The sequence below is a fragment of the Astatotilapia calliptera genome, chromosome 1 (genome assembly GCF_964374335.1).
Source record: "Astatotilapia calliptera chromosome 1, fAstCal68.1, whole genome shotgun sequence".
Classification (NCBI taxonomy): domain Eukaryota; kingdom Metazoa; phylum Chordata; class Actinopteri; order Cichliformes; family Cichlidae; genus Astatotilapia; species Astatotilapia calliptera.
Window position 1 is genome coordinate 33,583,041 of NC_137422.1, and position 26,312 is coordinate 33,609,352.

Genomic DNA, 26,312 nt, shown 5'->3' on the forward strand with positions numbered 1-26,312 from the left:
TACATTTTTAAACAAATATCTGTACTTTCTACTCTTTACATTTTAAAAACAAGCTTGTTATTTTTGGTTAAATGCACTTGAGGCGAGTTATTTTTCACATCGCTACAGGCCTTCAATCATCAAACCCATTTGAGCCTAACAGCCTAAACACATGAAAGGCAATGCTATTCATGTGTTAATCACCAGGGTATAACACATAAAAAGAGATAAAAGAGGCAGAACCATGTGCCATAGTCAGAGGTTAAATTGGGTTGGTAGTTTTGTTTGTTTGTTTGCTTTTTAGGCACAACACCGGAAAGAGTGCAGATGTAGATGGGGTTGCTGTGCTTTAGCATGTAGCTAGTGCAACTAAAGAGGAGCGTGGAGCAACAGGAGCATAAAAGGAATTATGTTTTCTAAGTAGCAGGTAATATAAGGTAATATAAAATGCAGCCTTTCTATCAGCTCAACAAACATCAGCAAACAAACTGTTTGTGTGCAGTTTGGCAGGAAGTGTGCCGCTAGCTAAAGGTACAGCTGCTGTTTTTTACAGGGAGAAAAAAGAAAAAGAGCTAACTTCACTCATAGATAGAGAAAGATACGAAATACAGGACAGCTGAGGAAGAAAACGGGTTAGATTTAAAGGTAAGGACTGCTCAGTGTTATTTGATAAACTGGAAATTTAATACTGATATGTAAGTTCTCACATTTTCAAATGAGATATTTGGTCTGTACTTGTGACATTATATTTTAGTGTGATGGATTTAAAATAAAACACTGTGCTGGACTAGTGCACAGTGGCTGTGGCGTTCATGGTCAGAGTTTGGTTACTTTAAGTGTAACAGAGATTGATTTCAAGTTAAGCTGTTGATGTTTAGACTCATTCACTGCATTCCTCATAACTTTTTTAGTATAAAGGCAGCAAAAACAGTGTACTATGAGTGTAGAGGATGGAACAACACAACTCATAAGACATCTGCTTCCATCTTGTTGAATTCAGCTGATCACAACCTGTACATAAAGAAAATCCACTGGAGCAAATAGAAATTGTGATTCTCTTCCCCACGCTGAGCCACTACAACTGATTTTAGGGTTGCTGAATCCCACTTTAGCCCCTGACTGCACCTACTTCCTGTAGGCAACAGAGAATAGTTTTTCTACTGCTCATTTTTCACTTGAGTGATTTAAGCTAAGTACATTTAGTAGAATTACTATTTCTTTATTTCTTTATTTATTTTTTCTTTTGCCTGTCCCATTTGGATCTTTAGCCATCAGAATTGTTGTCTGAAGGCCAAGAAAGATGCCAAGTGGATTTACTTTACCAAGTGGATCATCATGGCCTTGCCATATTGGTCCATTTGATTGACCTTTATTATAATTATGTATTTATTTTATTTTCGTTTTTTAAAGACGGGATAGACATGACTGGGGGATAGGACAGGGAGAAAGAATGAAAGAAAGAGAGGGAGAGAAAGAAAAATAGAGGGGAGAAGAGATGTAGAATTACAATTTAAACTGAAGTAAAGTTTTTATTCTCATTTATTAATATTATTTTATTTTATTATTTTATTAATATAGCATAAGCTTCTGTTAGCTTTGCACAAAAATAGCTGGTAGAAATGTCCAACAAAGTGCTACTTTTTTACTTTCTTACTTTGAGTACATTTTACAGCCTATATTTTTTCACTTTAACTTGAGTAAAGAAGTTGAATCAGTGTTTCAGCTTTTACTTGAATATGTTTCAACACCAGTATCTGTATAAGTATAGAATGTTTAAACCTTTGCGATCTCTGACAATCCCACCTCTGTAAATGTCCAGCCCATCTCAACCCTGCATCTCTAACTTTGTCTTAAAACTAGAGATGGATTTTATGTAAATGGTAAATGGCCTGTATTTATATAGCGCTTTACTAGTCCCCAAGGACCCCAAAGCGCTTTAAATATCCAGTCATCCACCCATTCACACACTGGTGATGGCAAGCTACATTGTAACCACAGCCACCCTGGGGCGCACTGACAGACGCGAGGCTGCCGGACACTGGCGCCACCGGGCCCTCTGACCACCACCAGTAGGCAACGGGTGAAGTGTCTTGCCCAAGGACACAACGACCGAGACTGTATCAGTATCGGTCCGATACTGACGTAAATTCCTGGATTGGATGTGGGAGAGAATTAAAAAAATGTAATCCGATCCATTAAATATCAAAAAAGCACCTCACAAAACTTGCGACATGGCGTAACTCTGCTTATAACCTTAGCATGTTGGAGCAGTATGCATCAGGTGATAGAGCAGCTGTGTGTATTTGTAGCCTTGCTACCAAACCAGCATTTTATCTCCGAGGAAGTTATCCCAGAGAGAAGTAAAGCAAGTGTGTAAGTTCATCTCTGAATGTTTGTAAAACATTCCCACGTTAAGCTTAACAACCGATATATGGAGCAACTGCCTCTTCTCTCTCCCTCCCTCTCCTGTTGCTACTTCAATCGTGAACTGATCAATGATCAGCTGATCGGCTTTTCTGTCGGGAGTCCGTCTCTCTTCTTTGTTTATGCCCACTTCACGCCAGAAAGAGGAAACCAGCGGCTGAACAACAGCAGCAAGTTTAAGCTTGATGATGTATTGTTAGAATTTATTTAATATTACTTTCAAGACCAGGATCCTTTTCTACAACTGTGCAGGGGCGGATCTAGCAAAGTTTAGCCAGGGGGGGCAATAGGGCATGAACAGGGAAAAGGGTGCACAAAGACATACTTTTCTTTCTTATTCTCATTTAAAATGTCTAGCTTTTAATAAATAATTATCTGAATCTTACACCCAAAGTTTTAATCTGATGTAAAATGTATAGAAGTCCATTACTGTATATATTAACTATTAAGTCTAATATACCCTAGTAAGCTATAGTACTTTTTCCTTTGGGAAGGTACAATCTGTGCAGTCCGCAATTCTGTTGAAGAAAAATGTTTAATCTATTTAATTATTCTTGAAAAATAATCGATTTCCGTGCATTTTTTTCACACTGCATCAAATTAAAGTTGATTACGTCAATTAAGCATCATGAGGTGGAGGGTGGTTCCCTTTTTTTCTTTTTTTCTTTTTTTTTTTGCTGGGAGTTTGCAACCCTATTAGTTAGGTTGCTTACTCTTTAAAATACCAGAATAGGGAGGATGGAGAAGGTTTAAGTTTATTAGATTGATCAGCATTGCTGAACTATGAAATATTTTGGGTGCAGTGAATTTTTGCATACAGGTATAACAGAATAGCTTTAGTGTTTGTTTGTTTTTTAACTTGAGTATGAACTTATACAAAAAGCAGCAAGATATTAAAAAAGCAGTTTTATTGATTAAAAAACACACTATATCGGATTTATATCGGTATCGGCAGATATCCAAATTTATGATATCGGTATCGGACATAAAAAAGCGGTATCGTGCCATCTCTACTTAAAACCGCTCAACCCGAGCCACTCCCTCACTATCCTCATTTCTAGTCATGTCCCTCCTTCTCTCTCCCAATGAAAATCTTAGCATCAGCACTGCCACTCCCAGCTCTGTCATCATCAATATCATAACAGGTCTCACTACTGTCTTATAAACACTCCCTTTCACTCTAGCCGCTATCCTGCTAATCACCCCTGACACTCATCTCCATCCACTCTAACGTTCATGCATTCTTCACCTCTCCTGTGTACTGTTGCTTTGAATGGTTAACCCCAGGTATTTAAACTCAGCTACCTTCACTACCCCTGCTCTTTGCAGCTTCACTGTTAGACCTGTCTCGCTCTCATCCAGACACATACATTCTTTCTTGCTTCCACTGACTTTCATTCCTCTTCTCTCCAGAACATGCCTCTCCAGGCTCTCTTCCACCTGCTCCCTACTCATTCTGCAGATCACATTGTTGTCCGCAAACATTATAATCCATGGAGACTTCTCTGCCACTCCTGACTCCTGTGCAGTACCACAGTTCCTCTCATGGCACTACATCATATCATTTCCCTAGATCCACAAAAACACAGTGAAGCTCCTTCTGACGTTCTCTCTACGTCTCCATCAAAACTCAAAGCAATCACCACATCTGTAGTGCTCTTTTGTCATGAAGCCATACTGCTGCTCACTTACTGTCACCTTTTGTCTTAACCCAGCTTCAACAACACTTTCCCAACTTCATGGTATGGCTCATCAACTTTGTCCCTCTGCTGTTACTACAGCATGAACAGATATAAGAATGTTCATGTTATATTTTAAATATCTGCCAAACAGATGAAGGAAAAAAGAAACATACAGAACAAGTACTTGAGGATTTATTTCTTTACGAAGTCATTATTGCAAATTTCCCCCCAAATTTAAAAATGACGATAATTTTCCAAGTCATTGTTATATATAATACAGTGTGAAGTGCTGCCGTGTTGCTGTTCTGCTTCATTATATGCATTACCACATTCTTCTGCTTTTACATCACATTATGCACATTACTCTGTGTCAAGAAGCCGGACACAGCAAAAGGCAAAGAGCAACTTAACCTCACTCACCATGAAACAGAGAAATCTCCAGGGTCGATTCAAGAGAATCTCAAGACAATCCCTGCAGACTCGTTTTCCTTCCTAATAGCTATTTCTCAACCCCCTACTTTCTAATTAATGCAAGACCCATACCCTGCGGTCTTTTATCGGCCTGTGTCTTCCTGCTCCTGCCCTTAGCCATCATCCCTGGGGCATCAGTGAGGACTGCCCTTGGACTCTAGCCTCTGCCAGCAAATACAGCTTGGCTTTGAGGCCTTGCCCAAGGCAAAATCGACCAAAATCAATGTGTGGAACAGTGTGGGGTGGTTTGTATCATCAGATGAGGTGAAATAAGGTACACTTACATTTGTTGAATTGCTCATTTTAATTATGCAAAAAGGATGGAATAAAGAATGAATTTTTGAGTTCAAAATGTAAGAACTGAATCCAAGCCATTGGTTTTGAACACGTTTCATACCTGTCTCCTTTTTAGGTTTCATGCCCTGCATTCCTGTTTCATAATAAATTGTGGGGGATCTAATAAATTATACAGGGCCCTTAAATAAAACATTAGGAAAATTATATTATAATGAATTAAGTGTTCACCTTAATTCCAATTAATCTACATTTAACATGGTCTGGTTTGTTGAAATTAAGAAAATCACTGGTGGCTGCACTATAAACCCGCATATCATACATATTCTTCCCTAAAACATTGTGCAAATGGTAGTGAATGTTCCTATAATTAATTTAATCTATTAGCATCTCTTAAACAAAACTATTACGCTTTTTGTTGTGATTATGCAGCGATGATTTCCAGAAACAAAAAACCACGCTCAAAGACAAAAACGTGTGTTTTATGGGAACCACATTGTCTTATGGTTTTAATTAAAACTGATGGAAAATACCTTGGGTTCTTTTCTGCGCATTACTGTTGCTTTTTCAAAAGCTGATGTTTATAACTATCACGGTCACACGAGTGCATAATGCATTCAAATTTGCCTGGTCACAGCTTGCCCTTTGATTTTAGCATGTAAGGTTAAAAACATTGCACGCTTTGACAAAATGATTTTTTAAATGTAATGAATAGGAGCAGTCTGCATTTTAAATATGTCGTGATGCCAGAGAAAAACATCTGATTTTGACTGACCAGGCCTTTACACTGAGAATTACATATAGCTGCTTTTGATAGCAAATATAATTATCTTCTGAACCAGTAATGAAACAGAGCCAACCATCTATCTTCAGTAATTACCTCAGTTAATGGGAGTTTGTCTTAAATATTTAATTACACAGATATTAGCAATGGATTTCTAGACTTGAATAAACAGATCAGAGCTAGCTCAAAAACCATTTGCAAATACCTATTAATGTTTGCCTTGAACTATTGGGAATAGTGCAGGTGGGACTGACAATTCAGATCTGTTCAGATAAGCTGTCAATCACAGAACAGTACGCTAAATTGAAATGCAAAACCTGTATAGCTGAATGGTTTGCAGTAATATTACTCTGAGGCATTTGGAATAAAGGTGTCCATCATATAATAAATGTTATGCAGCAGTGCAAATTCCCACCTGTACACTGCAGTGAAAATTTGCATAATAGCCTATAGTGGTGTACTCCGGTTTAATGGGAGGATGATGCGCTATAATTATTAAAATGCTAAAATTCTACATGGTTATAGATTCTTTTGTATAGCTAATTTTGACCTCAAAAAGCAGACTAGCACGGTAATGTTCATGTTTAACAAAGAAAATGGATTAAGGCTTAGGTTCATTGATCCTCCAGCTCTCTGACACATGACTCGTTTGAAGTACAGCTAGTGCCTTTATGTAGCACTAATTCTTCTGTTCAAAGGTGTAGCAGTAAATGTGAAAGGAGGAAAAAAGAGAATCCACCTGGAACAAATAGGTTTCATAGCCTCAAAAAATACATTTTAAGTGATTTTTTATGTTAATAAAATGTTTTGTGGCAATCACTTAATTTCTAATATCGTTAATTTGATATATTACAAACATCACATTTTCATCTTCAGTTCAAAGTTTGCACATTTTCTGCCTATGAATATCTCAACAGGCTGAGAATCACATAAAATGTGACCATTCCCATTCTGTGTTATTTATATTGTTGACACATTGTAGTTCTCACGATCCCCACTAACAAATTTCAGCTAATTCTGATATTTCTCACAGGCACTGAAGGCAGCATACTGTTAATTAATTAGAGCCGATATATTTGCAGTCTATGCTCAGCACAATTAGTCTGGCACTTTCAGTTTAGTGTGCAAAAAAAGAAAATTGGTTGTTGGAGGAAGTGGATTCTTGTAATGAAGTTTAAGAAGTGGTAAACCTTTGGCCCCAACAGACAGACGGACAGACACGCGCACATGGTTTGTTCCTGTGATCTCTGTTGTCCTGGGAAATAGCCCCTGGTAGGGTCTCCCATGGCAAACTGGTCCCAGTGGATGGAAGGTACAATGAGTGATTTGGAAAAATCCCAATGGAGCAGAAATTTCAGAACTCTGTAACCTAGTTCAGAAGTGGGAAACTGGGGCCCTCTCGTGGAGCCAGACTGAGGAGTGGAACTTAAGGTGAGTTTTTTGGGTGGGGCGATCCCCTAGGAGGAATTTGAACGTGTAGTTGGTGTAAAGTGTTGCCACTGTGACTTGACTGTGCAAGCACCACAAACTGAAGTATTACACAAAGTGTGGAAAAAAAGAATTAAAATAAACATCGATGGATGAATGAATAGATGGGTGGGTGGATGAATGGATTATTTTCAGTTTTACTTTGTCTTTTCTTTTATTACTTCCTTTTTTGTAAGTTATTATCTTCACCTGTGTGATTATGCTCACCTGTGTCTTGTTCTACATCTGCCCTTCCTCAGATTGTTTATCAGCTTTCTCTCTGCCATGTTATTTTGCTGTCTTGTTTCCTTATGTGCCCCTTTGTGGTTTCCTAGTGCTTGTGTATTACTCTTTGTTTAACTCTTTGGACTTGGGCATGTCAAGTCAACATCTGTCCATCTACAGTGCTGAATTTGTATTTATTACTACAACCAGTTATGGCTTGGTATTTATATAGTGTTTCAACCATATTCCCTTTGGTAGTATTTTTTTTTGGGCAAATCATTGACATTATACAAATTCTGTTGTGTTGGGGAATTTATTGACAGTTATGGTTCATATTTATTCAACCTTTGAAACTAATCTAATTTTAGGGAAATCTATTATTTTATATGATCACAACTTAGAATATTAACCTTTTATATCAAAACATCTTTTTGGAATATCCACTTTAAAAAATTGGTTCACAAATGACTCTTATTGCCTTGAGTGCTGCACTTTATTTATTTTTTGCCAGGGGATTTAAATTCACATAAGCCCCTATTTTAACCAATCCGCTGTAACTTGTGGGGAACAAATCAGCTGGGAAGGGCAGAAGTGCAGCTCATTACGTGAATGTTGCCATGCTCCAGATCAGTCAGCAAAAATAATTAGGTGTTATATTACCCAGTGTCATATCTTGTGAGAGACTGAAACCATCCAGTAGGGATCGATTGCACTCACTTTGTGTGGGGAAAAGTAATAAACATAATTATGCTTTTTGCTGCTTTTTGAATTGAAGCCACACAGTGTGACTGAATGTGCTGTGTATGTGCACTCAAGCAAAACGCCTTGCCAATTACCACAAATCATAGTCAGCTGGTTTTCTACTTCCTTTAATGGGGCTCAGAACTTTCTTTTGCTTAGCATCGTTGAGTACAGTCCTTTCAACACTTCCATCTAATGTCATGCTCATTAGAATATAAATTGGTTTATGATTACTACCTGCAACTTTTCAACTGGACCAAGTGATAATGATTTGGCTAGAGGTAGAGATGATTAAAAGACAGTCATTATTATGTATACATTTCACTTTTACTGACATTATTACCGCTGATACAGCATGATATCACCTCTGGTTTTTCATCTGAGTACATTCCGTGTGCACTAATGAAAATTGATAAAATCACAACTGGGATTTGTTGGGTCGTTACTGTTGAATGAAGCTGTTAAATACCCAAAGAAACACCAGGGCCATGCAGATAGGCAGCTTGGATATTGTGACTTGGTGGTTGGCCTGTGTACATTTTAATTGCCATTAGGTACAAATCAGTTCCAAGATTTTGTCATAGTGACACCATGTATTAATAGACCTCTCTGCATTGAATCATATCTGTTATTAACCTCTGTCTCTCTTCCACAGCATGTCTTTTATCCTGTCTTCCTTCTCTCACCCCAACCGGTCGCAGCAGATGGCCGCCCCTCCCTGAGCCTGGTTCTGCTGGAGGTTTCTTCCTGTTAAAAGGGAGTTTTTCCTTCCTACTGTCGCCAAAGTGCTTGCTCATAGGGGGTCATATGATTGTTGGGTTTTTCTCTGTATCTATGAAGCGCCTTGAGGCGACTTTTGTTGTGATTTGCCGCTATATAAATAAAATTGAATTGAATTGAATTGAATTACCGCTGATACAGCTTGAAATGTTTTTCATAGATTAATTTTGTTACGTTCCCTATGCACTAAAGAAAACTGATAAAATCACATTTTATTCCTGCTACTTCCTCCTTACTCCTGAACGAAGTTAAATACCTGTAAAAACACCAGGGCAATACAGATTTTCAGGTTAGATATCCTGGTGGTAGTCCTGTGTTTATTTACAGGGAGAAATCAAATGCAATTTTTAACCTTTTTAACCTTTTTTTCCCCTAATTTCTCTTTTTGTGCATTATTGCAGGCAGCTGCATATATAAATAATGACCCTACTAACATGACAGACACAGTGTTGGATGTCAGTGTCATGCATATGGAAGCAATTTTATGCACTCTTTTGTGTGTTATACCAATTTCAAACCTCATCTGCATGCACATGAAATTACTGCTACGTGGTGAGTGGTAGTATAAGGAGATTGTATTTTATAGTTGGGTTCACGGAAAACAAGAAACTGGATGTTTGGTACATGGGAGTTTGTTTTCCTTAGTGAATCCCTTTCTTTGCTATAGACCCTATAAAGTTGCCACAAAGGGACATATAAAACTGAGGATTAGCTGTCACTTTCAGGCCAATGAATTTCTGTTGGTTGTGACAAAATGCTAAAGGCAATATATTCCTAGCAACAATGACAACATAGTGTTAAGTAGCCACAACAAATCTGGTTTTCCAGCTGTGATTCACTGTTCTTAAGAAGGAGCTATTTTCCAATGCCACGCTTCTGCTCTGGTGTCAAAAACATGGAAACACAGTTCTAGATCAGAGGACAGACAGTCTGAGTCTTCAGACCTCCTCCCACAACGATACATGAGCCGCCAACATGTGACATAGACGTGTGGATCCCTGTCACAGGGAGAGAATCTCGTTATATTAAAGCTTGATTGATTTCAATATCCTGCCACACAAAGAGCTTGACATTTATATTGAATTAAAAAGTAGGACTTTAATTAATTCACATACCCGCTCAGCTTAATAACACCCTCCTCGGTCACATTGAATTTAATCGAGCATGACTCATTGGAAATGTGAAATGGATGTTTGGTTCAAATAAGCATTCTTAGAAAGAACAATAAATCTGCCTAATGGACTTTAATACACCTGCCAGGCTTCTAATGTCTTATTTTAGCCTCCACGCTATGCAAGAAACTGCTGTGATTGTAGATCAATGACAACAAAGCTACGAATCTTGGTATCTACAATCCTTTGCAATTACTAGGAGAAACAGTAAAGTAATCAGAGTAAAAACACATTCAGTGGATATTAACTGAATTGACTTGTTTAGTTAAAAGCATCTATTTGCAGTTGGCATTAAGAGGCAACTTGGATCTGGAGATTTTGTCAGATAAGGAAAAGAAAAAAATAACACGAATGGGACAAAACACAACATAACCTTAAGAGAAATGGACCATATAAGCCCACATAAATTTCTTTACTCTATGGCCACATTTTCAAGAAAGAAAGCCCACCCAAAGAGTCTAAAGGTCACAATATGATAAGATGAATAGAATCTTGCTAAATCCTGCAGATTGGATGTCATCATCCATGCACCATACACAGACATAAATCACATGTAAATAGCAGGTATAAATGGGAAACAACATTAAATCTCCAAAAGTTGATTCTGTTCATCTGGACATCTGGAAACGTTTCGTCACTCATCCAAGTGACTTCTTCAGTCTCAGCTGACTGCAGGTGTCCCCTCTTATAAACAGACATTAAAAGATGCCCAATCCAACAGAACTGGGTGTCTATTTATGATTATGATTAATAATGGTGATTGGAGACACCTCTAATATGCTTTGAGTAATGTGAGTTAAAGATAAAGTAAATTAAAAAGTAAATTCATTCAAATATTAATGTGGCTGTTGAAAATGAGACTCAAAATAAAAGCAACCTTTGAACTATTACATGTTTTTCTTTAACAACAAGTCATATGTCATGTTGCTGGCTAGCTGCCATTATAGGTAGCGGAAGATTGTCTCTGAAAAGGACCCTTTTTTTTTTAAACGAAAGAGTATGCATGTCTTGTCTGTGTTCTCTCCATATATAAGACAGGCTTTACTGATAAATAAAAATCTAAGTGAGCATGGTCTGAATTCTTTCACTGATGACAAGATGGCCTCTGCACACATTCAAGGTTGATACTCAGTTTAATAGAAAGTCTACTTGTTTATAGAGCAGACATAACGCTGAGAGAAACCTTGAGCTGCCGTGTACTTAGACACCAAATCAACATTTTGGGGTTACTAAGATGCTACCTCCTTGCTGTTGAACAGATCGAAATCCCGAAGATTAAATCTTGAAGCAAATCTGTATAACTCCACATCAATTGTTTTGTGCATGTATTGGGCTTGCAAAAAATAGTAATCTGAGTAACTGTGTCAAGACAACAAATCTCAATAGTGTTAAGTAGTGATTTAATTAAGGGTACCTTATGTGCAGCAGTGCCCTGGCATATTGGTCTTATTGAAACTATTACTGTATGCTGCTATCTCTCAGGAGAGATCGCTTGAATTTTGTACTTAATAAATCACCATCTGAGAATTCTGACACCTTTCACACCAGGCAAAATAAGAAGGTACAAGGATAAATTGTCACTCTTTCAAGTAGTAGTCATATATTCTGTCTAAAAAAGTGTTTTCAGTAGACCGGCAGGCTGCACAACATGAGAAGCAGTGTGGGAAAATAAATAAATATAAAGAACGGCACACAAGTACAGCAGCATGATACAGAGCTTCAGTGAAAGTGTAGGAGGCTAGAGGTGCATTAAGGTCCAGCAGACCATAAGACGGTTTGCCTGAATTAAATGAGCTGCATTGAACAAACAACGCTGAACTATAAACGAGAACTTTAATAACACACACGCGCACAAAAAATTATGGCAACAAACATACAAAGGAATATTTCATGGCTATGTGGTGGAATTGATGATATTGCTGCTTCTTCTTTTTTCCAGTTGAAAAGCTTGTCATAAAATAAACGTGGCTTCTGGCTATGCCTCATAAACCTCCCCTATAGTGACAGCAGACCTTTTGACAGAAACGTCCAATCTATGCAGCAATGGGTCAATGTAGAGATGTGCAGGAGTGTGAGTTATAGCCAAGTTCAGAGTGTTATTTTAATGGGGCTGCCAGTAGTAGCTATAAAACCTTTTGCAGCTTGTTGGCTCTGCAGGCACCATTCATGTGTATTTGTGGTTGATACAAACCTTATAAGCGCTGAGGTGCGATCTCTGTAACACAGTGTCCCAACTCAGGGGACTTTTTAATACCGAAACTGGATAATGACTTCAAGGTCTGCTACACGTGTCACTGAGACAAACGGACTGACAGATCTTTTTCTGTTGCAGGATTAAAATAGTGGTGAGTAGAATAGATTATAGTTGAAATCAATGCTGGATCTTTAAATATGAACCAGGTACCAAGGGTAGCAGGGACATAGTTTTAACATGGAGACATGGACACATTCTAAGCACATCACTTAGAGTTTGATAAATCAGCGACCTTTCCCAGTGCTCCTCTCACACCAACATCATACGAGTTATACTTGACACTCATCCCTGCATAATTACTTTCCAGATGGAATGCTGCCCAGCATTTACAAAGCTAACAAATAAAATAAAAATTAAAATAGGAAACGTTTTTTTTTTTTTTACCTCTTGAGTCGAATTGAAAAAGAGTAAGTGGTAATATAGAAGCTGTGTTTGTATAGTTAGTTTTCTCTGACCCTTTAAACAACAGTCTATTATCCTCCCAGCGGTTTGCACCCCTGCTGCCTCCTCTTGATTTGCAACACAATCACCAGGCAGTTCTCAAAACCTCTACTTAAAAAAGCTTTCAGTATTCACGGTCAGTCCGGCTAACATCTTCATCATGAGATAATGTGCTTCATGTTTATTCCGCCCGGCGCTAAACTCTGATATTAAATTCATCACCATCATGTTCTCTCACTGCCTCTTTCAGGCTTCGCATTTCATCACTATAAAAGCAGCAGTAAATTGATTTGCAAGTTAACAGAAAACACAGACAGCAAGTAACTACACATACAGTACTGCACAGCCATACATACTTTTAAAAACACATCAAAAACATTTAAAAAGCCATCCTCTTGAACTCAAAACTCAAATATAGGCACATACACAATAACAGAACAGCTAAAGAATAAGCTGCATTTAAAAACAACACAAACGCAAAAACTTTGTAACCACTGAGATATCTTTAACCCTTCTAATATTCATCTTATAACTCATTAAATCAGCGCTTTATTTCATCACTGTGATTGAATAGAAACTACTTTCCCACAATAGTGAAAGGCTTTGTAAGTAATTATGTTATACTGAGAATCTTTCATTGCTGCATTATAGTAACAATACACACAGACATGGTGAGCGTAGATGTGTGTCAATCTACTCAATAGCGGTTACAGTAATAGACTAGTAAATGAGAAGGCAGGGGTGGTGTGGGGGGTTCACTCCTGAGTCATTTGACATGCAAATTAAATAAGAAGCAATTGCTGTCGACTCTTTATTCACAAGCAATCACAATCTGTAATTCCATGATGTAATCGAACCAATATTCCAACATACACTTCTATTAGTCTATAGACAAAACTGTGATTTGATATGATTTCCCATGTGGTTTTCCAATTTGTGTTTCTCACTAAAGTAAATGAATTGGTTTTACTAATAAGGGTCATGTATTGTAAAACATGCCTCCTTGATGGTGTTTAATTGGGCTGCATTGGCTACTCTGTATATTTTCAAGGCCAATGCTTATCAAAAGTACATTTATGTAAATCCATGTGGTTAAATTCTTTCTATAACAACTGTACTATTGAAAACAACAAGAATTCTGTTTGCACATTGTGTGTTTATCTTCAGTTTGATTCTGTTATTTGAAAGCAAATTCTAATAAATATCAGATATTATGTCTCTTACTTGTACAATTCACGTGACTCTAGCAAATTGCCATTTTACATTCAAGCATTTCCTTAAATAAGGAAGAATTTTTCAACTGTGGTCAGAAGCTGAGCAAAGCAACTCCAACAAAGCTTAAATTGCATTGTACTTTTTTTCCTGTGTGCAAATGTAAAAACCCATCTACACTGCACGGTCTTCTGAAGTTATTCAATGCTTGCATCATGCAAAAAGCACAGAAGGTCATTAATGTCAAACATTTTCAGAATTTATTTAAAAGCAAAGCAGCCTAAATAAAGTTAATCTAGTCAGGAACTGGAACAGATTTGTAAGGTTAGCATCATTGTTACAGCTAGTTCAAGATGAAGGTGTATCTGTTCTCTGAAGTCACTCACTCTCGTTTACAAATCATACAATAACCTTTATAGAGCCAAAATTGTCCCTCCTGAGCCTATTACTCACATTTTACAAAAAGCATTTTGTGCTCACACCTCAGTTTTGCAGTTTGAGGAGATGCTGCAGAGATGCAGGTGCACATGTGGACATAGACAGTCGTTGTAACCATAGAAACTCTCTCGGTGCTGATAGGTTAGCAGAGGGGACTTTTAGAGTAGAGGGGGTAACAGGCTGATGTTATCACAGCAATATTAAGGTTTAATGATTCATGGGCAAATAAAGCATACATTATAGCGTGCAATATTTATAGGAAATTTGTTTATTACAATTCAGGACACTGGTCTCATACACTATTACACTAACTATTTTAAACAAATGGTCATGTTTGGTTACACTGTAAGCTTGTTATTGTTAGCAGGGTTGCTCATAAGACTAGCTCAACAAGACATTACAAATGTCTTTAAAAGTTAATGTCATCTTAAAGTAATTTTAACTACCTGCCTTAATATGATTATTGCACACCTATTCTCTAATGTGATCTACTTTTTAGAAAACTACTAGATAGTGTTTAATAAGATAAAAGCCATGATTTAAGAGCAACATTACTAGAAGCAAAAGGTACATCAGCAATGGTCCTGATACCTGTCCATGGTGGTTGCTAAATAGCTTACATATACCCTTCATGAAGAACATGTTCTCAGTTTGCGCTGGGATTTAAGGAATTGCTAAGGCAGTGTAATATGTTCCATCATAGAGCCAAATTAGCTTATAGTGAGAATATATATGCCACAAATAAAGCAAAGTCTAGGCTTTTCCAGCACCTTAAGGTAACTACTTCACACATACTCTCTGAACTACAGGCTTCTCCTTTGAACTTGTTGCATCTCTTTACTATGGAGCAACTCTCTGTTCATGCTGTCTCTAAGGTCTCACTGGGAGCTCTGGCTTCAGACGACATCATACATCTGCCAAGATAAAGTTAGAGACACAAGGATAAAAGGCAGCACCAGCTACTTAGGAGTCACCGAAGCCTTGGTTTACCAGATAAAGTGATGTTACTTATAGCAACACTAGATTTTACAGTGCAAGGGGCAAGGGTCTCTATCCTTTGTGGTTATGTATAGAGCGCACACAGCTGCCCAAGTTAATTTAAGTGTAATAAATTCATGTGAATTAAACAAATGGAAATTGTCTGTAGAGTTTACATGAAATTTTACATTGTTTACAAAGGTCAGAGTTTCAGATAGACTGCGCAATTCTAAATTAAATGTTTAAAACATTTATTTGCTAAAATATTGGAACATGTTGTGTAATTAGAGCTGACATTTGACTGAGAATTTAAGAATACTTGTTTTCCTGAATGTTTATTTTTTCATAAAATATGTATTTAAAAAAGAAAATCTTGGACATTAGTTACCACCAAAGAATCTCATTTACTGCAACGATCAAAAGAGCAATCATTATGTAAGCTTTGTATGAATCATCACTGATAAAGTATCTTGAAGCCAGTAAAATAATCAGATTGGTGAACAAGTATAGCCTCCATTTTGTGTGAAGTCACCCTGGGGTTATTGCATATGTACCAGCTGTGAATCCCCGGGCTCATATTTGCCGGTGCAGCAAGAAAAATAAGCTTGGCTTGTTAGCTGTGGATGATTTGATTAATAGCTAGCCTTCCTGGTCTCCCTCTCCCATGATGCATGTCATCCTGGAGGGGATACTTGCTTGTCTCATGACATGCTCCTTGGAAAATTGTAGGTGTGTGTTAAACTGATATTTGCATTAGCATACTAACAAGCACTATTACTGTGTGTGTGCTTGTGGACGATCACACCTAGTGAAGCAGGACATGCTTTTTGCTGAATCCTGGAGATGAGGGTAATGAATTGTGTTCCGCATATGGCACATTGATAAACTCACTTTATGCCATTAATCAGCAGCAGAGGGAAATGGGAGAGTCTTGGGAATGTACTTTGACTGACAGGCTAATTTAGTGAGAGGAACAGCTTTTCGTGCAACGAATATGGGTCGGCTTACATGGGCTAATTAAAGGTGGCTACTGCGTGGTGTAGACTTCAGTGCTGATCTGCTGGTACGATTACACTAGTTTTGGTTGGGCTGCCTTTTCCTGGTCTAATAAGGTTTGTGTGGCAGAATGTTAAACTCAGTTCAATTAAATTGAATTCATATAGTGCCAAATCACAACAACCATTGCCTCAAGGAGTGTTATATTGTAAGGTAAAGAACCAAAATAATACAGAGAAAACAGAAGAGAAACCAACAATCAGAGGAGCCTCTGTGAACATGCACTTTGGCGATAGAAGGAAGGAAAAATTCCCTTTTAACAGGAAGAATGCCTCAGACAGACAGGGGCGGCCATCTGCCGTGCCCGGTTCTGGGTGAGGGGAGGGAGACAGGGCAACGACATGCTGTAGAAGAGAGCCAGAGGTTAACAATAATTAATGATTAAATGCAGAGTGGTGTATAAACACACAGTGAGTGAAAAAGATGAGTGAAGAAGAAACACAGTGCATCATGGGAAGCCCTCGGTAGCCTAGACCTATTGCATTGTTACTAAGGGAGGATTCAGGGCCAACTGATCCAGCCCTAACTGTGTGCTTTATCAAAAAGGAAAGACTGTGCAAGACAATCAAATAACACTGCACTGGTCAGTGAATGCTGCTGCCAGCTGGGTGCCTAGCTACAAGCATGCCAACACTGAAATTGTTTGGCAAGGAAGGGATTAGTGTTGATATGATTGCCTACATAAAAGCTGATCACGCTCTGTGATTATCTCTCTCTCTGAGTCTCATCCTCCTCTTATAGCAGTAAAGCTGAGATGGCATTAGACATCAGTCTTGCCCTCAGTCTCAAAATATCATATGCGTTGCCTCTCCTTTGAATTTCTTCTGGCAATTCTTCTTTTCTATTAGCATCTCATTTGGCCTTACACATTGGATTTTCTCACTTTACATTTGTGTGTCAAGCAGCGTTTCTGCTTGAATAGCAGAATAATCCAATCACCGAGGAGCGCATCAGACCCAAGACATCTGACCTCTACTGAGGATGTGATCTTGTCAAAAAGTGTCTTATTTCAGATAACAATTCTCTGCTTTGTTTATAGATCCTCATTTCTGCTGTGTGATACAAACTCATTTGTTTTTTCAGTATTGTGTAAGGCACTGGGGAAATTTCATGGAATATTCACTGTAATAGGAATCTTTGATAAGACTGAATAAACACTAGAGGAGGAGAAACTTACATTGTGAGTTTCAGTCTGCATGTGGATGCCACTTCAAGCTATTTTTTTTATTCTGACTTGATTTAATCAATATACAAAAAGAGAAAAAAAAATAGATCCCTTTATTATAATGCATCTACATTGATTTAATAATAATAATAACTTTATTTGTATAGCACTTGAAAACACAGAGTTGCAAAGTGCTTCCGAGTTTGTTCGGACATGCATTCTTATCTTTAATGTATGGTTTTATCCAAACCCACAGTCAAATGTACAGTCGTACATTCATTCCTACATGCACTCTTCCAGAAGCGCATTAGATCTGCCAAGAGCCAAACAAATTCGATATGAGCATGGAACAGTTAAAGCACCCCGCTCAGAATTTGGAAAGACTCAACAGATCTGCTATATAGGCCTGGGCATGTAGGGTTTTGTATGTTATTAGTAACATTTCAAACAAAATTCTGAATTTCACTGGAAACCAGTGAATGGAAACAAGAATAAGGGTGTCAGTGCCAGCTAGTTTTTATTAACAGCCTAGCTGCTGAATTCTGGAACATTTAAAGAGGGACTAAGGAGAACTGAAAAATGCATGTGAAAAATGAGTTACAATAATTGAGACAGGAGAAAATTAAAGTGTTTACTAGAATTTACAGTATTTTTAAATACACTAAAAAAAGTGGTTTTTTTTAGATGTATAGAGTTGAATTGTTTGTTAATGTGGCTTTAAATAGAATAAAAAATATGCACATTTATTTGTTATTGACAGAATGGCAGAAAAAGTGAGCGTCTGTTGTTTTACATTGTAGTAAAAAGCAAACTCTGCAATGGAGACCTAGAAAACTCAAAACGCAAGTCATGAAACATGAAATTAATTATCTAATTTTGTCTAATTAATCATTAATCATAAACAAGCAAGAACATGAGCACGTTTCAAAATTAGCGCTATGCTTAGTACAAGTGATCCTAGACATTATGATTTACACATCTACCTGCCTACTTCTCTCAACTGTACTTCTTCACTAACCAGTTACTGCTGTCCTTTATTGTAATACTACTCTTGAAGACAGCTCTTTCTGTATTGCATCTTATGATGACTTTGGGCTCAAAGATATGACCAATTAATTTTGTTCCCTTGATACTTTGTCTAAAACTGTTTGCCTCTCTCTTGTATTCTATATTTTTTGTTGTGAAGTCAGTCACCTAACCTGTCTACACAGAAAGAAAAGGGCAAACCGCCCTACACTATGCTAAAAGTGAGCTGTCTCTTATACGGCAGTGAGTCCCCTTTTCCAATAAAGGCCAAAGACCTACAATAAAATTAGTTCTATAAATTTACTACTTACGTGTCATTTTATCTACTATAGGCTAACATGGTCAACATGATTTTGGGGGCAGTGCATAAATGCAGGATTAGTCATTCTATAGTTTTAAACCAGTGAAATACCAGAGGGTAAGTCACCCCAGAAAAAAATATGCTTTTACAGTTTAAATGCCAAACAAATGACAAGATTACATCATTTTTAAAATACATTTGTGTGTAAAAGAGATACCAACAGGTAGTGACAGGCAACTTCCTGAGGTTTGAAAAGCTGCTAAGTTTGGCATTTTGCGCCCGAGGGTGGACTTGAAAATACAAATTGACTTTGCATGTTCCCAACATGGAAACACAAAGCCTTTGCTGCCATAAATTTGTGTGACTTTGATTGTTACATTATGTTCTTGAACATTATTTAGGCAACTGTTTATTAAGTATAACAAGGAATCTTGCTGGCGGTGCTGCTGTGACTTGACATCGTTTGTTGTTAAGTCATATTATGCTTATGAAAAATTATGCGAGAATTGCAAGTAATAGCAGAATATTAATAAGCTATAATTCCTGTCTGCTGGTAAGGGCACTGAAATGCACAGTAGAAAAGGCTAATTAGAAGAGCATGATAAGTTATGGTTTGATGGGTTTTCAGCCCCCTCAGTGTTCACAGTATAAATCTTGTTTACCAGCCGTCTCCTGATGCATACACATTGTTGGCTTTGAAGCTATACTTGTCATGCTTCCACTATCTTTGCTCTGTTATTAGATGGTATGCCCCATATGTTTCATACATGATGCCCCATTGTATTGTGTCTTACATGTAAATTACCCATCTGTTATTGTGTAACTGTCTTGTTAACAGCACTGATTAGCTTGCTATGTTATGAAACAAATCTGTTGTGTTGGAGAGATGTAAGACAGTATATAACCAAAGGAAAGACAGGTAGAAAGAAGAGAGACAAGTGAGTAATATTCATTGTATACCACATCACTCACTGGCATGTGGGAAACTTTTAGTTAAAGGACATGGAGCCTGAATCTTTCATTAAATGAAGGCTTATTTCATTATTTACACGGTGTTATTTTCTGCCTCAGTTCACAGGCTAAATGCCAACTGGCAACTCCAAGGCCTATTTAAATGAGTCAAATTCTGGTCCCATCTGCCCTGCTGGTTGCCTTACTCTTGGTTGGGAGTGGGTGGGTAAACTGGATAATGCAGTCAGCCTGTGAGATGCTTCTGCTGTGTCATCTGTCTTCTCCTTAAGCAGCCCACTTACCTGTGTCAAAGTCTTGGTCTCCGCAACACAGAGACCTTAGAGTCACAGGTGGGACCATATCTAATTGGAGCACTTTAACTGCTACATTGTTCACAGAGTCATTAGGCCATACTATCCAATATTTCCCTGTAAGAGACATCCATTATAAAACACTGCACCAATGGGGCAATTAGAACTAGGTTATGGAGCAGGTACTAGATCATTACACTACCTCAATGAAGGATAAGGTCTCAGAATCGGAAAGACGTATCACCAGGGAAATACATTCGTACTTGGTAAATACTAGTCTGTTGTTTTGTTCTTTGACCACCTACTTACAGGGTAATCTCTTGCACCACCATGGTAATCATTAACATTATCAAGTCTATAGCTGTAATATATCTAATCACGGCCGTGGTATGGTCTCAGATAGTCTCCAATGTTTTTCATAGAGTGTACACCCATTCCCAACAAATGTGATATACAGTACTCCCAGAGTCCAGGTTTATCTAGTTAATCACTTGTGAACAACTTTTTTTAGTGAACAGCTCAAAAGATTGTGCAATTTTATTTTATTTGTAAAATAACCACAAAACTCTCTATAATATAGTTAGAATAAGAAATGAATGTATATTGGCATTGAGAATGAGGTAATTCAAATTCTGAGTGAGATTTTTCAAAGAAAAAAAAGAAAGTGTAAGCCATGCAGGCACTATGGCCTTGTCATTTTCCAATGACACGACAAGCATGCATAATCATGTCATGTACCTCTGGATTTTGTGTGTCTTCTGAATGAACGGCTGCAGTTTCATACTGTCAAACAGAAAGCGTCATTACACACAGTTCTGTCTGCTGAGGGATCATTTGAATAATGTAGGTAGTTACATTATTATTAGTTTCATTCATTATTGACTGGTGGAGTGGTTCTGTTCCTATTACAGAGGGATAACACTTCACTATATGAAACCCTTAATTTACCGAGCTGGGTTTGGCACAACACTGTGTGTTTTCTCCAAGGAGGAAGCCATTATCAGCAGAGCAGAAATCCACTCTCCATAGAAAGTCTTCAGTTTCATACCAAACAAAAACAGGCATTTCCCCCTTTTTACTTAATTTCCCAAACGACTTAGTAAATAAATCTCTGCTGAGAAATAAAGCAGCCTCAATTGCTACTTATCAGGGGATTTGTGTAACTCCAATCGCTAAATGTGCAACAAAGCCAGAAGAAATAAAAAGAGCCAGCACAAACCCATAACATAACATCTGTTAACATCACTCGTAAAGTGAAATTTGACCACGGTGTGCAGTATATTTGAAAAAAATTACAATTTCATTGTTTATAATCCAGTCTGCTAATCTGCAGACCACTTTCACAGTGTGATGAAAATTTGAGAATTAATTAAAAGATTTGGCTCACACTAGTATTGCCTCATAGTGAGCAGTGTGCTCCCCTGTTATAACGATGGACAACATAGCTTTCCACTTTGCCAGATGTCCGGTTATCTATTGCTATGAGTTCTTTATCCTGTAAGAAAGCAAGAGGATATTTTATCCCGCTGATTAACTTATTATTATGTCTTGTAATATATTATTTATTGCCTCTATTGCCAGACAAACCAAAGTGTTGTGGTGATGATGGTGGTTTTTGTTGGGGAGTGGGACCTGGCTACTGGAATTGGAATTGTCTCCATTTTATTCAGCACAGCACCGTATGAATATCTCACTGCTATATGATCCATTTAATAAACCCAAGTTTTACACAAGGAGTTCTTGGTGGTGAAGTGCATTCAAGATTGTTGTCAATACTGTCATGAATTACATGTATGTATAGGCCTCCAGAAGATTGAAGAATGGAAATGAATTCAGACAATGTGAGGAAAAAGATGCCGCAATAAGTGAAAGCTGCACTGCAGGATGTTACAGAAACTAAACACACAGTGAATTAGAATATTAACGTTCTCATACATTATTCATGTTTAACACAATAATGAGAATGTCAGTGTTGAAACCCATACAACTGCCAGAGTAGTGCAATGAAGAAAAGTGTAATGAAACTGAGATAATGGCTTTTAATTCATTCCTTTAGTTTGACCACTTAGGGTCACATTTTATTTGATTAAGGAAAATCAGACTATGAGAATATGAGAATATGTTGGCTATAGCTTAGGTGATTCTGGGTTTTCCAGGGCTAGTGGTTTATTATCTAGCCCCTCCATGTGCTTTAGTGTCCTTGGGCAATACACAAACCTGTTTGTCTTTCCAGCACCTTTCAGAAAACGTATCTCTGTTGCAACAAAATGTTGATAAAGCAATGGATTTAATTCTTAAATTAAAGAATCCTACACACTACTAACTTCTGATCAAACTGTCACATCAACAGGCACATAGATCCTATCTGCTGTGGCCACGAGGTTCCAATTAGAGTTTTTTAGGATGTGTTTTCAAAGCTTTACCTAAATCTTGTGCATGAATTAGTGTGCTCCCCACTGGCTTTTTCTCAGGAAGTAATCAAAAGCAAAAAGAATCAGCAGTGTAATTAGAGTGATTAAGAAAGCATGGGGCAGGCAGTGTTTTGGATGCCAAGAACCACTAAGCACAATCCCTGGGTGGTAATTACATGTATACACGACCAGCCTGAGCTTTGTTCAAGGTTTTGCTGCACTGGCCTTCAATTGCATGAAAGTAGTTTGAATTATTCCTCCTGCATTCACAAAGTAAAACTAAAACAAACAAACAAAAAAGCCCCAACCTGATCTCCCACTAAGGAATTTTTTATGTAGTAACTTGGGAAATGTGCAGGTATAAGGAGTTCTGTTTAAAACTCACTCCTGCAAAAACAGTTGTTAACCAGCATTGAGCAGTACAGGAAAAACAAGCTCTTATCACATATACATTAAGGATAGATAATAGATGTGTTTCAGGTATGAATGAGTTGCTTTGCTGAACTATAAAAGGTGAACAAAGATATTCTTGAATCAACACTCTGTGACATTTTGAAGGTTCACGTTCATTGCGTGGAATGAATCTCCTTAAAATGACCTTGTTGCATGGTTACATCAGTGTTGCGCCTCCTGATCCTACTAAAATTATAGTTTGGTGAAGAATACTGTCTATGTCTAACTTTACTATGAATCTCTCCCCAGACGGTGTTGGGATACACCTGGGCAAAACTGTTGTGATACTGATATATTTTTACTGGACCACTGATGCAGTTTTGTATAACTAAAAAGAGATGCATAGCTCATGATATTCATGTGATATTGGATTTTCCACTAATCACACACACACACACACACACACACACACACACACACTGACTTGCACAGTCTCACACGGATGATAGATCATCTCCAATCAGGAAACTCCGCTCACATCAGAAAAGGAGCCATTCACACTCTCTTTTTCAGTTAGGATGCCTTACCTTGGACGTCAGACCTATGACACGTTTCAAATTTTAAGTGCAAATTTCACAAAGTTAATGCCGGTTGTGGCAGACATTAAATATAACAAATTGTTTCTGAGATACTTTTTAATAGTCTTTGAGGGGAAATGGTTAAAAAGTCAGTTCTATTTTAATATTTTTCTCACCCTGAATACCTACTGAATTTTATTAATGAAGTGACTAAAAGGACGAGTAAATGTTCTGTATAAGCTCTGCTTGGGCAGTTTTATAAAGCACGCCCAATCTTTCTCACAAATTACTTTTCTTTGACTTGCTGAGGGAGCGTTTTTTTGTTGTTGTTCTTGGTTTTGTTTTACCAGGGTAGATTTAAATGATAATCAAGTGTATGGACATTTATAAAAGAAATCTGCACAAAAAATGGTTAACTTATTTTAAATTCATGAAATTAACATTGTATTCAAATTTATATTATTTATGTAATCACACTCATCACCCACAAATTACAATATGCTGCGATGTCCTGTTTTATTTAGTCTTGAAAGAAGTTGGGTAACATGAAATATACAAGCATGTTTTAGCTTGTTCTTGTCAAAGTTAGCTTCATTTTTGATATGCATAACTACAAATTCTTTCCAAATTTGGTAGGTATAACGTTTCATTTCCTAAAATGGACCCAAATGCAGATCAGAACTTGGAGTAAAAAAAAAGAAAAGAAAAAGAAAACAAGGTTTACCTTGAACTGGGGACATGGAAAACCCATGTGAGAGATACAGGCGGTAAAACAGTCATCCTTTTAAGTGAAACTGTCACGGACCCAGTTCCAGGGATTCGGGGTCCGTGAGCAGTGTGGACTACTATTGTAGTTATTATTATTATTATTATTATTATTATTGTTGTGGTTGTTGTTATTATGGTTGTGTCTGCTGTCCTGTTTTTCCGTGTTGGTGTACTGTCAGGTGTTTAGGGGTGTGTGCTTGTGTATGTGAGGGTGCGGTCGTGGCAGGCACTTTTAGGCCTGGTGGGTGTGGCCCTGCCAGCTGACCGGTCCCACCCAGGAATCCACACACACCTGGCGCCGATCAAGCCTCGTCAGAGGAGCTTCAAAACAGTGTGGCTGAGAGCTCCTCGACGCTGGATCGTTGAGTGACTTCCCGTCAGTCTTAAGTGTATTGTGCAAGGTTAGTGCAAGTCTACTGTTAGGTTTTGTACTCACGGCTGCCTTTGGTATGCGTGTTTCCTCAGGAGGAATTGTGGCGACCAGGAGGCAGCACACGGAGAGTACACAGGGAACGGAGACAGAGCACGGAGCACGGGATAAAGGAGAAGACACGGAACGGGAGTTGGGATCGCACGGGGGGATTTATTGTTGTTCGGATTGTCACCACTGTAAATAAACACTGTTGCACTGTAGAGTCCTGCATTTTGGGTCCTCCTTTCCCCACATCCCCACGGTCTGCCAGCGAGACCGTGACAGAAAGACGTAAAGACAAAACTGTTTATACACAGAGGACTCATGCAGAATGGGAACAAGACACAAATAAATGCAAAACAACAGACAGGAGTAAAAAAAACCCCAAAGCTATAAACAACTGGAAACCAGCTATCAGAATAAAACAGGAAATGAACACCAATCAAAACTGATCCGAAAGAACCAACTCTGGGAGAGCACAGAAAGACAAGACAGAGGGAGGAGCAGGAACTGAAGTATGAACTTAAGCTGAATTAAAAAACAAAAAGGATTTAAAAACAACTCCACAACAGAAAATCAACTTAACTGGTAATCAAATCCTAGGGGAAAAAAGAAATCAGGTACCATGCCAGTTTTTCACCTACAAACCTCCTTTTAAAGGATTTTGATAATTTAGATATAACACAGGTTTAATTTTAAACTAATAAAACTATAAAAATCTTTGTTGTTGCTTCAAGTAACTGCTCATGGCTCTCCAGCATGTTTTTTTTATAGCAGCTTCCAGTCACAATGTTCTTAAATATTTGTAAAGAAATCTTATTAATCCACACTCAATTATCATCATATTCCATTTGGTGGATGACTGTGATACAGCAAGACAGTATTAATTCTGAAATTGCACTCTGATTGGCTCCCCATTCGCTTAACAAGGGAATGATCCCCATGAATTTTAGAGACTCTAATTAATCATTTACATACACTGAGTGCCACCTGATAGGTCATCCTGCTGTGCTTTCCAAGTGCTCCTCTCATTAAAATGCTAATCTACACTGCTGACCCACGCTGGTGCTGAGGAAGACCGCTCATAATGACTTTCTCCCTCATGCTTCTTCTTGCCCTCTTAAGACCTCCAAAACAGGAGGTGCCATGGGCCAATAACATGGAACTTTCCCACGAAACAGAAACACCTCAAGGATGTAGATATTCATTTATTCCACCGTGTTCCCTGGTGCTGCCATGGAAATGCAGGGCTCATTACCCAGATGTGATTTTTAAAAAAGCTATTTCCTCATGCCTCACCCAGCTTATCCTTTATACCATAAGTGACTGATATCGGTTGAGAAGGTGTAACCTGAGAGATTATGAACTGCTGGAGAATGATCTGCCTGTCAGTACAATGACACGCTGGGATGTTTGATGAGGAAAGAGCAATCATCAAGTGGGGGGATATTATATATTAAAATATACTGGATATGTGACAGTAATGCGTTATGTTTACACGAGTCAACATATTAGAGGTTGACAGATTTGAGGTATAAATTATTAGCTGGATGCTCACCCAAGAGGATGCGGTCTTTTGTGGGACTATTATTTTAAGA

At 37.9% G+C, this 26,312-nt stretch overlaps 1 protein-coding gene and 2 long non-coding RNA genes across 4 annotated transcripts in view; 2 read left to right on the top strand and 1 right to left on the bottom strand.

The window, feature by feature from the left end:
• Positions 1 to 26,312, bottom strand: part of chst8 (carbohydrate (N-acetylgalactosamine 4-0) sulfotransferase 8) — a 172,868-nt gene that overhangs the window by 71,409 nt on the left and 75,147 nt on the right. The window lies entirely within an intron of this gene.
• LOC145428161 (uncharacterized) lies at positions 6,765 to 8,973 on the top strand. The gene is made up of 2 exons (XR_013908420.1): positions 6,765 to 7,065; positions 8,723 to 8,973. It is a non-coding gene; the product is annotated as an uncharacterized LOC145428161 (long non-coding RNA).
• LOC145428151 (uncharacterized) lies at positions 24,429 to 24,935 on the top strand. Its single transcript, XR_013908419.1, has 2 exons — positions 24,429 to 24,678; positions 24,768 to 24,935. It is a non-coding gene; the product is annotated as an uncharacterized LOC145428151 (long non-coding RNA).